This window comes from Pelobates fuscus, chromosome 10 (genome assembly GCF_036172605.1).
Source record: "Pelobates fuscus isolate aPelFus1 chromosome 10, aPelFus1.pri, whole genome shotgun sequence".
In the NCBI taxonomy this organism is placed as follows: domain Eukaryota; kingdom Metazoa; phylum Chordata; class Amphibia; order Anura; family Pelobatidae; genus Pelobates; species Pelobates fuscus.
The window spans coordinates 131,952,184-131,969,724 of record NC_086326.1 but is presented as its reverse complement, the minus strand read 5'-3'; positions in this window follow the sequence as shown (position 1 = coordinate 131,969,724).

The window sequence follows — 17,541 nt, the reverse complement described above, 5'->3', positions numbered from 1 at the left end:
CAATGGCATGCAGTGTGATAGTGTTAGTGAGGGAGCGCCAGTCCAAGATGAGACAACTCTGTGGTCTCCACCATGGGCGCAAAGCTTGTGCTGCGTCTGGGTCATCCGATACCCGCTTGTGGCATATGTGGAGCCTGTGCTTGAGCATTCCGGTGGTCGGTGTTGGCATAGCGATGCAGGGCTTCGTTTCGGCCCCAGGCTTGGATGAGTGCCTGCTGCATTTTCATGCTGATTCTGGTGTTCACTGGAGCCAGGCTCTTCCTTCTCCCTGGGTAAGTAGTGGGTTCAGATTTAATGCGCCTGTGTCGGCGGGTGATCCTCCGCTTCGGCGCCTGATGCTTGGGGGTTGTGCTCTGAGGGGTTTTCAGCCCAGGCGGACGAGCAGATAAGTGAGTGGGCGCAGGCTTGTGTGCTTTGCCTGGGGGAGGCCTGTTTACTCTCGGCTGCTCTGTGCTCTTAGGAGGGATTTCCCTCTCCGCCATGACGTTCTGCTCCCGCTCCCGGATCCTCAGCCAGAATCTCTGAAATATGTCATCCAGGCGCTGCAGAGTAGATTCCAGGCTGTGTTGATACTCTATGGAGGGATGTAAGTGCTGCGTGGTCGGCAAGCAGGTAGTCGCCATTTTGTGGCTTGGTGTATCAGGCTTTCCTCCGGGAGCCAGTCTGTGGCAGGAGACTGGAGCCGTGCTTGTTGCCCCAGTGTGTTCGGTATGGACCGGGATATCCCCCACCGGTCCAGAGGGGGGGGGGAGGGGTTGGATCGCCGCCGAGCTAGATGGGGGTTTTCAAGGTGAGGAGATCGGCCGCCTCTCCCCAGCCTTCTCCCAGTAGGCCGCAACGGCGTGGCTCAGGTCTCCAAGAGGTTACAGGCTAGATACCACTATCTGTGCGTATCTCACGAGCTCGGCTTCCCGGTAATGCCCTCCGGTGTCAGGGTACGTACGATTAATCGGGGTTATCACCCCAAAGAGTGCGGAAAGCCCGGGAGCTCGAGCCCCACACGTCTATCCTGCATGGGTGCCAGGCTCCGCCCCCTCGGTAGTTTCTTGTCTTTAAACTGTTAGGTCAGTATTTTCTATGAATCGCGTTCATTAGTTTTCACACGAATTACACCCATTTACTTTCGTATGTACTTTATTCTCGCGTTCGCTGGTTTTTTGTATGCAAACAGTCAATTCACTGTTCAGTCATTTCGGCAGTTTCTACACGAACCGCTGCACGCGCGTTTTCTGTCAGTTAGTCCCTTATACATTGATGATGTTTTATGGGCGGGAATACCAGTTAGTTGGTCCTCAGCTAACTTTCCCGCCCACTTTACCTCAGGACAGCGCTTTCCTCGCAACTTGTTACTCTCTAATGGTAATTATTATTATAATTTGAACTATTTGAATTCCTGTCAGTATTTCCCCTCATAATTGGCAACATTTATTATTTAACTATTCTACGAATAGTAGATACAATTACTATTTGTTGCAATTTTGAAATTATGAACTCTAAGGAGATCAGACGGATTGAATCACCAAAACCTGGTGTTTCTCATGACTGTGAAATCCTCACTGAGGATTCTTTACATAATATTGTGGATTTATCCGTTCAAAAGTCAGTTTCCTCTGCTATTTATACTGCAATGTCATCTATGCAGGAGGCAATTGCAAAGTCTATGGCTCAAGCCATAAATAACTCAAAACCCAGTGAGAAGACTCATTTAATAATACTCCTTCAGATCAATTCTGGTCATCTGTGGAGTCTGAACGAAACCTAGCTCAAGGTTTTAGGAGGTCTGGGAATGCCACCCAGAAACGCAAACATTGCTTTGATGGTCCTGCAGAAATTAAGAGAGGGAAGGACCAAGACAAGAATACAATGCGTGCTTCGTGCAAAACTGAAGAGTGTAATCAATCACTCAAAAGACCCTCTGCTCGTGAGGAAGTTAACGGGCTCGGAAGGCCATTCACATGAACAAACCTGATTCCTATAAAACCTCCTCAGGTGGATGAAAAATCTGACTCTGATTCTGCCTCAATTTGTTCATATATCTCAGAGACACCTGAGCTTATTTCTAAAATCTGACGATGAAAACATTATTTGGGATTTTAATGGTAAACCATTATTTTACTCAGACCATATTAAACACCCCAGGTCAGCCGAATGGGTCCCTATGGCTCATGTAGCCAAATATCTTGAACACTGGTTAAGGAAACCCCTTGACCAAGCGACTAGAAATAAACGAAGGGCTGAATGCCCTAGACCGACCTTATCAAAGAAAGTCGCACAGACCCCTGATCTAGATCCTACTATTGTACAATTTTTATCAAAATCAGGGAAGAACCCAAATAAAGACCTTGACAGATCACTGAAATCTTGTCAAGATAAATTAATGGACATTTCTGGTCCTGTGACTAAAATGTTTGAAACTTTGGAATATGCGGCAGCTTCTGGGAATACTCCCAGCATTGATACTTTGAGAGGCTGGACCCAACGCATTGTATGTCTTTTGGGGAATGCTAATGCAGCGCTGACCAGCGAACGCCGCAGGTCTATTTTAATGAAAATTGACCCTCAACTGTCAAATCTAGCTACTTCCGAACCTGGTCCAGCTGCGGAAGGTCTCCTATTCAGAGAATCCTTTATTAAAGACATTAATAAATATGTCAATCTATTTAGTTCCCTTGATAAGGCTCAGTCATCCCTGAAGAAAGCTTTCAACCCTAAGGTTTTCAGAAAGGCTAGAAGAGGAAGGAACCGTTCTTCCAGCCGTTGCTTTCAGCATACAAGAAACTTCAAAAGAAACTGAATTGGAGTGCACAATAACTCTGTGCAGGAAGGAAAAATGAAATAATAAAAGGGCTGCGTCACATACAAAGGACCGACTAAACAACTAAATAAAATATAAACCAACAATGGTATGTGAGCGCTCCAAATCAAAATATGACCACTAGAAATTATACTCCAAAGCAGCAGCTGTTGAATAAAAAATTTAAATATACACAAAGTATTTATTTATACATATAAAAACAATAAAATTAATCAAACATTAATACAATGAAAAAAATTAATGTTGCCACAAAAATATATGTCCAGGCCAAAGTTCAAAGATACACAGTGTGGGGCCCCCAGCACTAATATTGATAGTGTATTGATAGTGTAAAAATAAAAATAAAAAACAAAGGACTGTGCACATCAAAATTAAAAATTAAAAAATGTAGAACATCAAAAAATGAATATCAGACCCCAAACACATATATCGTTCCTGGGGGAGGGAGCTCTTAAACCCGCCAAACAACTAGGTAAAGGTAGAGGGTGCCGCTGTGAATAATCTCCCAAAGTTGCAAACCTAGGGAGTAAGTCAGAGCAACTTACCCTATTCACCCGACCTTCGTGTAAGGTAAGAGGAGCACACCAACTCCCTACCACGAGATAGGATGTGTAGGTCCGAATTCAACAGCTGCCGAAAATCCCTCCCGGACTGTAAATAAAGCCGGGTGGAAAACAGAGGAGACGGAAAACAGATCGTCTACGCGTTTCGTCCCCTTTGGAGGACTTTCTCAAGACCTCAAGTTCCTTTCAGCATAGACAGGTTCCAAGGGACACTTTTCAACCCTCCAGATCCTCATATGACACCCAACTATCAACTCCTTTCTTTCCACTACGTGGCAGACCTTGGAGATCAAGAGGCCATCGAGGAATGTCTCGCTTCAGATCTTCATCCGGTGAGTATGACAACTCCCCGTTCTTTCCCAGTAAGGTTAGGGGGCAGACTCACTCATTTTTTCCATGTCTGGAGTCAGGTTACAAACGACTCTTGGATACTAGACACGGTTCTAGGTTACAAAATAGATTTTATATCATTCCCCGTCCAAAGAAACATGCCTTCCCGATAACATTTTCGCCCCAAGACCAGGCCCTGGTGCATCAAGAAATATTAAATTTATATTCAAAAAATTCCATCATACAGGTGCCCATGAACAGCCCAGGCTTCATAAGCAATTTATTCTTGGTGAAAAAGAAAGATTCTGGTCACAGACCAGTCATAAACTTGAAATACTTAAACAATTTTGTCAGATACCACCATTTCAAAATGGAGGGAATTTATTACCTCAAAGACCTGTTGATGTTCAACAACTGGTTGATCAAAATAGATTTGAAGGATGCATACCTTACGGTACCTATCCACCATTCATGTCAGAAATATTTACAATTCCTATGGCAAGGGAAGAATTGGCAATTCAAATCATTGCCATTTGGTTTATCCTCTGCACCTTGGTGTTTCACCAAATTACTGAAACCAGTAATATCCCTACTTCAAAGCAGGGGAATAAGAATGATAATATATCTAGATGACATACTGATTATGTCACAGAGTGTGCAAACTCTTCAACTACATTCTCAATGGACATTGAATCTGTTAACAAGCCTTGGCTTTGTAATAAATTACGAAAAATCGATTTTTAAATCCCTCTCAGGAGATAGAATTTTTAGGATTTCTAGTAAATTCCAATTTAGCCACTCTCAGCCTTCCATCACGGAAGTTGAAAACAATTCGAAAAGAGATCAGGTTAGTTCTAAAGAAGGAATTAATTTCCATCAGGTCGTTAGCAAGGATTGTAGGACTTTTATCAGCCTCGATCCAGGCTATCTTTCCAGCCCCCCTTCACTATCGGGCTCTTCAAAGATTGAAAAGAGAACATCTAAACAATGGTCTCCTTTATTCAGACGAGATTTCTCTAACTTTATTCAGACAAGAATAGAACTTTCCTGGTGGTTAGATCACGTTCACATTTGGAACGGGAAAGCCATTTTCACGTCATTCCCAGACCTAACTATAGAATCCATCGTTTAGGCTGGGGAGCTCATTGTGGAGGCAATTCCACAGGAGGCAAATGGTCTCTAGAAGAGACGAATATGCATATAAACTGCCTGGAACTCATGGCAGGGTTTTTCGCTCTACGCAGTTTTGCGAAACACAAATCCCATTGTTGTATCCTTCTCAAGATGGACAACATATCAGCAGTCCAATATATAAATCGCTTAGGAGGTACAAAATCCAAGCAACTGGCCGACATTGCCAAAGAATTATGGAATTTTTGCCTCGATCGAAACATAATGTTACGAGCAGAATACCCTCCCGGCCTTTCCAATACAGTAGCAGATTGGAATTCCCGCTTCCTAGTGGATTACAGCGACTGGATGATGGATCCCAACATCTTCCAACGAATACTTGCTCTGTTGGGTCCATTTCAATATGACCTCTTTGCATCACGGCTCAATCGCCAATTGGAAAAAAATTTCAGTTGGCGGCCAGATCCAGAAGCAGTAGATCAAGATGCTTTCCTCCAATGTTGGAAGGAAGGGGTCAATTATGCTTTCCCCCCGTTTACGATGATATCCCGGGTACTTCTGAAAGCCTGGTCCCAGAAATCGACCTTAGTGATTATAACCCCTCTCTGGCCATCACAACCATGGTTCCCTCAGCTTCTCAGCATGCTAATAGACTACCCTCGACTCATACAGATGCGTCGGGATTCGCTTCACGACCCGGAGGGAAATTGTCATCCTCTAGTACTTTCGGGGAAACTACCCCTGATTGTATCCCTCATTTCGGGTCATTCGAATCTCATAGTGAATTTTCAAACACTACTAGAAACATTCTCTCAGAAGCATGGGCACCGGGAGCCCGTGCAAATCACAGATCAGTCTGGAAAATTTGGCTTAATTGGTGCATGGAACAGGCAGTGGATCCCATACATTCAGATTTAGCAAACATTCTAAATTTTTTGTCAGCCTCTTTTGACTCAGGGAAAGCTTATCGCACCATTAATGTCTATAAATCCGCTATCTCAGCGAATCACGACCCTATTGAATTTTTCCCTGGGGGGTAAACATCCTCTAGTCTGCAGACTTATGAAGGGTATAAGATTTAAACGTCCTCCATGCCCTAAATATCATTCCACCTGGGATGTTACTCTGGTACTCCAGTTGATAGAATCATGGGGGGCCAATGATTCATTATCCTTAAAATTGCTTTCGTTTAAGCTTACCACTTTACTATGTCTCATCTCTTTCAAAAGAGTTTCTGACGTTAAGGCTTTAAACTTAAATAATAGACAATATACTCCTGATGGTGTTAAATATTCTATTGTTAGACGTACCAAAACTAATCTCCGTACTGTATTCTATCCTTCATTTTCTGACCATCCTCTTCTATGTGTTGTTAGTTGTCTTCAAACATATGAGTTTAAAATCTCTTTGATTCGAAATTCTAATTTCTCACAATTACTAATCTCCTTTCGTAAACCTTTTCTACCTGTCTCCTCTACATCTTTAGCTAGATGGGTACGACAAACCATGTCTATGGCAGGTATTAATATTTCAATGTTTGGAGCTCACTCATCAAGAGGAGCTATGACTACTAAAGTGTTTCAAGCAGGAGGCTCTTTATCAGATCTATTAAAAACGGCAGATTGGTCTTCAGAATCTACATTTAAACAGTTTCATTTTAGACCTAGCCAGCATGTTTCAAAAATAATATCGTAATAACTTCTGATGTATGTTGTATTATGACTACATAGCGTTGAACATGCATAATACGAGCCTCCTGTCTTGTTATAAAATTCAAGATTTTCCTAGTCTTGACGTCAGAAAATATAGATTTTATTAAAGACAGGAGGCGAGTATTATCCCTCCCATTAACCCACCCTGTTATTTATATTTCAGCTTAATCCTGTAAGGAGTTTCATCATTCTATCCTTGGAGTTACTCTACTAGACACTTCTTCTACATTCGCAGCTCGAAAGAGGGAGAATATTGGGGGATCATTCACTATATGGACTATGCTGGATGCTGATTGGCTACCAACTGTCAGGATCCTGCGGGCGGCTGCGAGGGGAGGCTGCAGTCCGCTCGCGGCACTCACCCTCCAGCCGTCCGCGGTCCCCTTCCTGCCATGTGTTCGGCGGGCGGCATCCTCCCAGCCACGGATGCCGCCCACGTCTTCCTCAGAGTCCCCCAGCGGCAGCATGCATGACGCTGCACGCTGGGAGACCGCCCAATTTGTTACACGCCGGGGTCAGTCACCTGACCCGGCGTTAAAGGCACAGTGCCTCAATCACAGTGGGAGATTTAGATATCTCCCACGTGTGATTGTTAATTCTGATTGGAAATCATCCAATCAGAATTAACCTTCTGGTTTAAATACTTACCTTTCCTGTTCCTCCCTGCCCTGTTGTGGTCTTTGCTTTATAGTATTGATTCTGAACGTGTGCTTTCTGGTTACGTACTCTGGCTTGTTATACTGACTTTGTGACTTTCTCCTACCCTTTGACCTCGGCTTGTTTCCTTGTTTCTCGTTATTCTGTTTTCTGGTTCCCCTTTCTCGGCTTGTCTCCTGACTATTCTGTGTGTGCTTAGCCCGGCCACTCTAAGGACCGGTACTGCACACTTTCTGTGTGTGTGTCTGCGTGTGTGTTAGCGTGTTGGGTTCCCTGAATCGTGACATTATAACAGGGCCATAATGGAACCTGCTGACATACCACAGCTCCTAGTTAATCAGGAGGCTAGAATGGATGGCTTGGACCACCGTATGGATCAATTTGCTCAAGCTTTGCAAACCATACTGGCTCGTACTGCACACTTGCAGCCTGCCGTTCAGGAGGCTGCTGCTGCTGTGCCCGAGCCCCTTCCCACTCCGGTACCCGTTCCTGCGCATGTAGTGCATATGACGCCGCCACAGCGCTACAGCGGCGACCCAGCCTTGTGTCGTGGTTTCCTCAACCAAATCGACATCCATTTGGTGATGAATCCACGTTCCTATCCCACTGACAGATCTAAAATAGCCTTTTTGATAAACCACTTGTCAGGGAGAGCTTTAGCATGGGCTAATCCCATGTGGGAGAATGCTTCCCCAATGTCCTTTGCAGACTTTTTGACCGCTTTCAAACGCACATTTGATCAACCCGGTAGGGTTGCTTCTGCTGGCAAAGCACTGCTTAGGGTACGACAGGGTAATAGATCTGTAGCGGATTACACTATCGAATTCCGCACTCTAGCAGCTGAAGTGGTTTGGAACAATGATGCCCTCGTAACAGCCTTTCAGGAGGGTTTGGCCGCTTACATACTGGATGAAATAGCATCCAGGGAATTGCCTGTTCTTTTGGATGATGTTATAGACTATGTGATCCTTATTGATAACCGTATTAGAGAGAGGCGTAGTCAAAGACGCCTGGATACACGGGTGTTACCTGCCCTACCCAGTACTGCATTACTAGCACTACCCGCTCCTAGGCCACCATCCACTGAACCCATGCAATTGGGCGCTACGGGGTTAACTGAGGCTGAAAGAGCGTACCGTAGAAGGGAGGGGTTATGCCTTTATTGTGGAAAGAGGGGGCACCACTGTAATGCCTGCCCTAAGGTACAGGGAAACTACAGCACCTAAGGCCTAGAGAGGGGTCGGCCTCGGGTGTTATGACTTTGTCCCCTCATGTGTCCATCTCCAGACCGTTTATTACGGTTTCTCTTTTGGTCAATAAAACCACTATAACAACTAAAGCCTTGATCGATTCAGGTGCGGCAGACAACCTTATGGATGAGAACTTTGCCAAAACCGCAACCTTGACTTTGATCCAAAAGGCCACACCCTTGGCCGTTGAGGCCATAGATGGTAGACCGCTTGAGAAACCTCTGGTAACCCATGAAACCCAAGAAATCATTATGTCTGTGGGTGCTTTGCACAAGGAAAGGTTAACCTTCCAAATAATTGACTCCCCTACTGCCTCCATCGTTCTGGGTTTTCCCTGGTTAGTTAAGCACAACCCGGTACTTGACTGGGGTTGTTTAGATATACTCTCCTGGGGGGAATCTTGTCAACGAGATTGTATGGCTCATGTACGTCCTGTTTGTTCACTCAATGTGCCCACGGCTAAACCACTTTCTGTTTCTGTCCCTTCTGTATATGCAGACCTTGCATTGGTTTTTGAGAAACGGGAGGCAGATAAGCTACCTCCACATCGGGAGTATGACTGTGCCATAAACCTGTTACCGGGTACTATGCCTCCTAGAGGTAAGGTCTACCCTCTTTCTGAGAAAGAAAACCAGATCATGGAGGAGTACATACGGGAGTCCTTAAGTAAAGGTTTTATTAGAAGGTCCTCCTCTCCTGCTGGGGCTGGTTTCTTTTTTGTGGCTAAGAAGGAAGGCGACTTGAGGCCATGTATAGACTACAGGGGTCTGAACAACATTACGATTAAAAACGCCTACCCTATCCCCCTCATCACTGAGTTGTTTGATCGTGTGAAAGGTTCTAAGTTCTTCACTAAATTAGACCTCAGGGGGGCTTATAACCTCGTCCGTATAAAAGAGAATGACGAGTGGAAAACAGCGTTTAATACGCGCAGTGGGCATTACGAATATCTGGTCATGCCTTTTGGACTGTGTAATGCTCCTGCTGTGTTTCAGGACCTCATAAACGATGTCCTTAGGGATCTTTTGCATGTCTGTGCCGTGGTGTACCTTGACGACATACTTGTGTATTCCCCTGATTTGAAGTCACACCATAATCATGTTAGGATGGTGCTCAAGAAATTGTTACAGAACGGACTCTACTGTAAGTTAGAAAAATGTTTGTTCGACCAAACCTCTGTGCAATTCCTTGGATATATAATTACTGAACAGGGTTTCAGTATGGATCCTGCTAAATTGGAAGCCATACTGTCCTGGCCACTTCCCCAAGGACTTAAGGCTATCCAGCGTTTTATAGGATTTGCCAACTATTATAGGAAATTCATAAAAAACTTTTCACCCCTTATCTCTCCTATAACGAAGCTGACTAAAAAAGGTCTACACCCTAGGGTCTGGACTCCCGAAGCCCTTAAGGCCTTCGAGACTCTCAAGAAGGCATTTGCCTCTGCTCCAGTACTGCACCACCCTAATCCTTCTCTTCCCTTTGTTATGGAAGTAGACGCTTCTGAATCGGGTGTGGGAGCAGTACTGTCACAGAGGTTATCGCATGACGAACCCCTCCATCCCTGTTGTTTCTTTTCAAAAAGATTACGACGTTGGGAACAGGGAACTATTAGCTATTGTATTAGCTTTTAAGGAATGGAGGTACTTATTAGAGGGTTCTAGACACAAAATCATGGTTATTACTGATCATAAAAACCTCTCCTATATAGCTGACGCTAGAAGGTTATCTGCCCGGCAGGCTAGATGGTCTCTATTTCTTTCACGTTTCCAATACGTTATTACCTATAGACCTGGTTGCCGTAATGCCAAAGCTGACGCTATCTCCCGACAGCATGAACCTTTAGAATTTGTTAATCCGACTCCTGTACCTATTGTACCTGCGTCTCAGATAATAGCTGCTACCCGTTTGGTTGTTTCGTCTCCTTTTCTTGATAGTATTAAAACATACCAACCCCAAGCACCCCCTGAGACGCCGGCTGGTAAACTATATGTTAAAACAAAGGACAGAAAGAAGTTGTTAGCTTTATTTCACACCGCCAAAACTGCTGGTCATCCGGGGGTTACTAAAACCTATAAGGGCCTCCTTCAACAGTTCTGGTGGCCTTCACTTAAGCAAGACGTAGTGGATTTTGTACAGGCTTGTCGGGTCTGTACGCAGTGTAAGTCCCCTAATGTGAGACCCCAGGGTCTACTTATGCCTTTATCCATACCCATGAAACCATGGACCCACTTATCCATGGATTTCATTGTAGACCTTCCTCTTTCTGATGGTCAGACAGTGATATTGACTGTGACGGATAGGTTCTCTAAAATGGCACACTTTATACCGCTTAGAAAGCTTCCTTCTGCAGTTCAGTTGGCTCAGGTGTTTGCCAAAGAAGTGTTCCGCTTGCATGGGGTTCCTCAGGATATCGTGTCTGACAGGGGTCCTCAATTTGTCTCTCGGTTTTGGAGGGGCTTTTGTGCTGAGATGGGGGTCTCCTTGTCGTTCACTTCCTCCTATCACCCACAATCTAATGGTGCAGCCGAACGTGCTAACCAGTCTGTGGAATTATATCTGCGCTGCTTCACTAATGCGCACCAGGACGACTGGTCTCACCTCCTTCCGTGGGCTGAGTTTGCCAGGAATACGGTGTCTCACTCGTCTACTGGCTTAAGTCCTTTTGAGGTTGCCTATGGGTTTCGGCCTTCTGTCCTTCCCGGTGCGTTCTCCGACAAGGGAATGCCCGCCTTAGACCAGCACCTCGCCTCTTTGCGGAAGATGTGGGATCAGGTCCATGTTGCGCTGTCTCGTTCAGCAGCTGCTCAGAAGAGGTTTGCTGATCGCCGTAGGGTTGCGGCCCCTTCTTATGTTCCGGGTGATAGGGTATGGTTGTCCTCCAGGAACCTCCGTCTCAAGGTTCCCTCGATGAAATTTGCTCCCAGATTTCTTGGTCCCTACAAGGTGTTACGTAGGGTTAACCCCGTTTCCTACTCCCTTGACCTGCCTCCTTCCATGCGTATTCCGAATACGTTTCACGTCTCGCTTTTGAAACCCTTGCTGTGTAACCGGTTCTCTCGTCCACTCGGGTGGCCCGTTTCCCCTCGCGCGGTCCCCAGTGACGTGTACGAGGTGGCTGCCCTTCTCGACTCTCGTGTTTCTCGGGGTCGGCTGCAATATCTGGTGGATTGGAAGGGGTACGGTCCTGAGGAGTGGTCTTGGGTTTCGAGCTCTGATTTGCACGCTCCCTCTTTGGTCCGCTCCTTTCATGCCCGGTTTCCTTTGAAGCCTTCTGCATCCCGCCCTCCGGGCGGTCTTAGAGGGGGGGGTAATGTCAGGATCCCGCGGGCGGCTGCGAGGGGAGGCTGCAGTCCGCTCGCGGCACTCACCCTCCAGCCGTCCGCGGTCCCCTTCCTGCCATGTGTTCGGCGGGCGGCATCCTCCCAGCCACGGATGCCGCCCACGTCTTCCTCCGAGTCCCCCAGCGGCAGCATGCATGACGCTGCACGCTGGGAGACCGCCCAATTTGTTACACGCCGGGGTCAGTCACCTGACCCGGCGTTAAAGGCACAGTGCCTCAATCACAGTGGGAGATTTAGATATCTCCCACGTGTGATTGTTAATTCTGATTGGAAATCATCCAATCAGAATTAACCTTCTGGTTTAAATACTTACCTTTCCTGTTCCTCCCTGCCCTGTTGTGGTCTTTGCTTTATAGTATTGATTCTGAACGTGTGCTTTCTGGTTACGTACTCTGGCTTGTTATACTGACTTTGTGACTTTCTCCTACCCTTTGACCTTGGCTTGTTTCTCGTTATTCTGTTTTCTGGTTCCCCTTTCTCGGCTTGTCTCCTGACTATTCTGTGTGTGCTTAGCCCGGCCACTCTAAGGACCGGTAGTGCACACTTTCTGTGTGTGTGTCTGCGTGTGTGTTAGCGTGTTGGGTTCCCTGAATCGTGACACCAACGTTCCATTTCAGTTACTCTGTTGTTTTACCTTTTTTATTCACTAAACTTTATTGAAAAAAATTATTTGCTGCTGGAGTTAAGTAAAGAAAGTTAATGCATAATACTCGCCTCCTGTCTTTAATAAAATCTATATTTTCTAATGTCAAGACTAGGAAAATCTTGAATTATACTCCAAAATTGCGATTTTTGACGAATTCTCTAATGAAGACATCTTTATGGAAATTGAACGTCTTCGAGGGCATTTGGAAGCTGCCAAGATCAGTGTTGAAGAAGCAAAGAAATGGACGGTATTGCAGTTCCTGAAGTTCATTGTTAAATGGGATTTTTGTGAATCTCTGCCAAATTTGTCACTGTGTTTAAGATTCTTTTGACTCTCTGTGTGTCTATTGCTTCATGTGAAAGAAGTTTTCCAAATTAAAATTGATAAAAAATGTATTTTGCTGAACGATGAGTGAGACAAGGTTGACAAATCTGACCATACTTTCACTTGAGCATGAATATGCAAGGAAGATTAGCTTTGATGAAGTAATCGATCAATTTGCAGAAATGAATGCTCGAAGGCAGAGGATGTGAATCCTTTCAAATTACATCTGCTGAATAGACTGAGTGGTCACTTTGGATGTGTTTTTTTTGTTTATAGAAGGAGTATTAGCTGTTCAGTAAATGTTAATTATTTAAATTTAATTTATTTCTAATTTAATTTTCATAGTTCCATTTTTTTCAAGTTGATATACAGTTTACAAATTTGTGCAATACATATTATTGAAAACATTGAAAAAAATGTGTGGGTGTTTTCTTATGGGGAAAGAGGGAGGCCAAACTCGGGGTCCACCCTGGGTGCCAACTGCTCTAGGTACGCCCCTGTATGTATTATAAATATAATTGGTCACATGGTCACTCAAACACTCTTAAGTATACACACAATGTTACTTATACATTCTCACTAAGACACTCTTACTGAAGTATACACACAATGTCACACACGGTCACTAACACACACTATTATTAGTTAGTAGCGAGAGTGTCAGTAGTGAGAGTGTCAGTGACATTATTAAGTATACACACAATGTCACTGACACTCTCACTAACACACACTATTATTAAGTATACACGCAATGTCACACACTCACTAACACACACTATTAAGTATACATTCAATGCCACTGACACTTTCACTAACACACACTATTATTAAGTATACACACAATGTCACACACACTCACTAACACACACTTTTGTATACATAAAATGCCACTGACAAACATACTAACACACTATCATTAAGTATACACACACACTCACTAACAATATTATTAAGTATACACACAATGTCACACCCTCTCACTAACACACACTCTTATTAAGTATACATACAATGCCACTGACACACTCAATAACACGCACTCTTACTGAAATGCACACAATGTAACTGACACACTCAATAACACATACTCTTTCTGAAATACACACACGTCACTCACACCAGTTTACAGTCACACTTTATTTACACACATACAAACATACACAAAATTATCAGCCCCCTTTGGCTCCATGTGGGCCATGCCTGTGCTAGTGCTGTGTAGAAGGATCCATCTCCAGCCTGCAGGAAGTCTCCCCTTTGTTTCTGCTGGGGGAGCAGGAAAGCAGTGCACAGTGAGCACAGCCTGCTTCCAGCTCCCTCCAGCGTGTGTCCGGTGTTCACAGGCAGGGGGCTTCCCTGCCTACAGGATCCATCTGATCAGGCGCTGGGCTCTCAGTAACATTGAGGGAGCCCAGGGCAGCACAACTAGCAGTGACTTCACTTTTAGTTGGGGTGGGGGGGCATGGCCTGATCCTGGGGTGGCCATGGCCTCCCCTTGGCCATGGTGTTTATTCAAAGCTCAAGGGGAATACAACCATTACTTTGTAACTATAACTTTTTAACCATAACCATATAACATATGGTTCACCAACTTTCAAAACTATTAGCTTTATTAACCACCTAATAGCCAGTCAGTCATAACTAACCAGACCACATTTTACTTAAAACTTTCAACCTTATTAACCACCATATTGCCAGTCAGTCATATCTAACCAGACCGCCTTTTATTTAAAACCATTTACCACCATATCCTTTCTCAGAACTTGACCACGAGTATGACTTTTGCCCCAATGCTTCATAACATCACCACAATACAATTAAATAAACGTAAAGGCAAGGGGCTGGGTCCGTCCGCACTGTTCCTGCTTCAGTCCCCTGTGACAGGAATAAACTTGTGCTGCTTCTTTTTATACTGTTTCAGTTTCCCGCTCTTTTTCTGCTTGCAACTTTCAACCAATCCCAGGCCAGCTCCAGCCCCCATAAACAACTGTGTCATCAATTCTGCCCAGATACCTGTCTAACTGACCAACTACCACAAGATGTAATGTTCCTCACATCCAAATCCTAGACAAAACAGAAACTCATTCATTGCCACCACACATATATGACACAGTGCTTAGTGCCTGTGGCTTCTTAAACATACAGTAAAAGATTAAACTGCACTCCCAAATAATAGGCGTTAGTAACAAACTTGGGATGTAACAGCCAGCAGTTGTCACAAACACTGAATTTAGAGAATAGAAAGATTGCAGGGGCATGATCTATACACCAAAACTGCCCCATTAACTCCTTCACTACCTAGCACTTTTAGATGAAAACATATTAGCATAGAATTGTAGTTTGATGCAAGGAATGCAAAAATTAAAATTACAAAAAAGTTACACAAGTTTCAATTTATAAAAAAAAACATGTGAGAAATAAACAGCTTTAGACAGTATACAGTCCCCTTTATCTTGCACTATTTCACACAGGTTCTGAAGTGTTAGTATAAAAGCAAAGATGCATTTTTTTTGTCACATACAGTAGATGTGACAAAAATTGCTAAATTAAATTTTCCAAACACCTTGCTTACATATATTTGCAAGAACTCTAAATGCATTACTAGCAGCTAAAAATGGCAACAGAATGTAAGGAGATTGTATGCTTTTGTGCATAATGCCCACATACAGTAAATATAGTTTATTCATATATTTCTGAAATAAAGGTATTAAAAAATTGCCCTAGTAATCATTATCAATATCTGAGATGCAAATGAAATGCTAGCAGTGTAATGGTAGAGCCCATTCACTTCCCCCCCCCCTCACCCACCCCCCACCTGGATCTCTGAATAGTATCACCCACTGTAACTTCCTCTGTTGTTGAAAGCAGAGTGAGTTAAGATTGTCAGCAATTTTATAAGCATTATAGTAATATTTAGTTACTTCTGGCAGAGAAATCAGTTCCACGACTACAGGCTGGTCATTATAACTAGAGTAGAAATGAGTGTGAGGCTTTAGGGACTAGATATCATACTACAATATACAGGAAAATATAAGTGTTTATACTTGATTTTAGTATTGAAGGTGTTAAGCTAACGTTGTTTTGATGCCTGAAGTTTCTCTTTAATTCTACGTGTGTTTTGTGTGCTCTTTAAAATCCAGTTTCACAATGTCCTAGGTGTAAGTTGTGTGCTGGGGTTTAGTAAATATGACTTGTGACATCATAGGTTCAACTTGACATGAAACAAGTGATGTGTGGCTAAAAGAACACTGCAGATGTCATCCAGAGTTTCCAGTTAATAAACAGATTGTGACATCATTAGTACAGCATGACATCTTTCGAGTAAGGTGTGGTTAACTGAACACTGTGTTTGTGTCATTCAGTCAGTTAGTCTAAAAGTGCTTTTAGAGAAAGGTCATACTTCACAGAGAATAAACTTTCACATTTTTATGGTGACAATGACATTCTGAGCACATGTATGCTTGAATTGTGATTCACTAAAGATGTTAAGAAGTTCATTCAGATAACAATGCATTCTAGTGTACAGGGAAAATCAAATAGGAACATTAAAGCAAACATGTACCATCTATGACTACAGTTAATATTTAAAAAAAAAATTTTTTTTATCATATTTATCAATTTTTTCCTTCTGTTTGTGATTTGGTTCTCACAACACTGCAATATTCAGTTGAGCATAGAAACCCCAGAGAGACAGATTTAAAATTCTCTTGCAAATGTGTATTAATCCCCAGTTTTGCCAAAATACACATGTAACAGCGGATCTCCGAATCAGACTTCATTTTATGTCTATGTGTTTTCTGCTCACGTTTACACTGCCCTAGATGTGAACTGTGCTGGGTATTAGTAGACTTGATTTGTGACATCAGAACGACAACATGATATCACTCAAGTGATGTGTGGTGAACAGCACACACCAGTTGTTTTCCAGAGCTCCCACTTAACATAAGGACAGCATGACATTGCTCTGTGGCTCACTGAACACTGTGTGTGTCATACAGTCCAGCCAGTTACCCTAAATGAAGGTATAGTGAAAACGTTTATTCTCTATGATGCTTCACAGAGAATAAACTTAACTTGTATAAGGCGACTATTAACAAATATATGTTTGGATTGTCCCTTCACTAAACATTTATTTTTATTTTTTTTAAGAATTCTTTATCATTTTTTCGGATTATTTTGAGTAGTAGTTGGGATACAGAATGTAAGCAGGGGAGGGGGGTAACAGTATGCATATGTCATAATTTTTCAAAAAAAATTCTGTATATTATTAAGGATTCATTGTACAATATTGGTGCATTTCTTTTTTGTATATTCCATATAGGAATTATCTTTACCAAGAAACGAGCTGCGAGCTGCTTAGCTTAGTGGTCTGTCATTTCCAGTCGCGTCGAAAGGTAGTTTTTGTATCTGTGCATCTTGGCTTGGGGGTCAGGTGGGGCTTGGGGTCTCGGTCCGGTTTCAGGTTTGGATCCGAGCAGTGTTTGCGCTTAGTGAGCATCTGGTAGGGTGTTTAGGTCAATTCTCGAGTTTGAGATTGTGTGTCGTGGAAGTTTCTTTTTCAAGGGGTATGTCCAGGTTTCAGTGTCGTCCGTAAATTTAGTTTCTAACTATGTGGTGCGTGAGTCTTTGTGTGGTGCATATAGTGTTCTTCGGTGGTGGGTGAGGCGTTGTGTTTGGGTTTGGGGAGCAGGTGTTTTAAGGGGGGGAAGGAAGGGTTGGTCAGGTGGTGGGAAGCTATTTATGTTTAGGTGGTTTTTTTTTTTTTAAGTGTG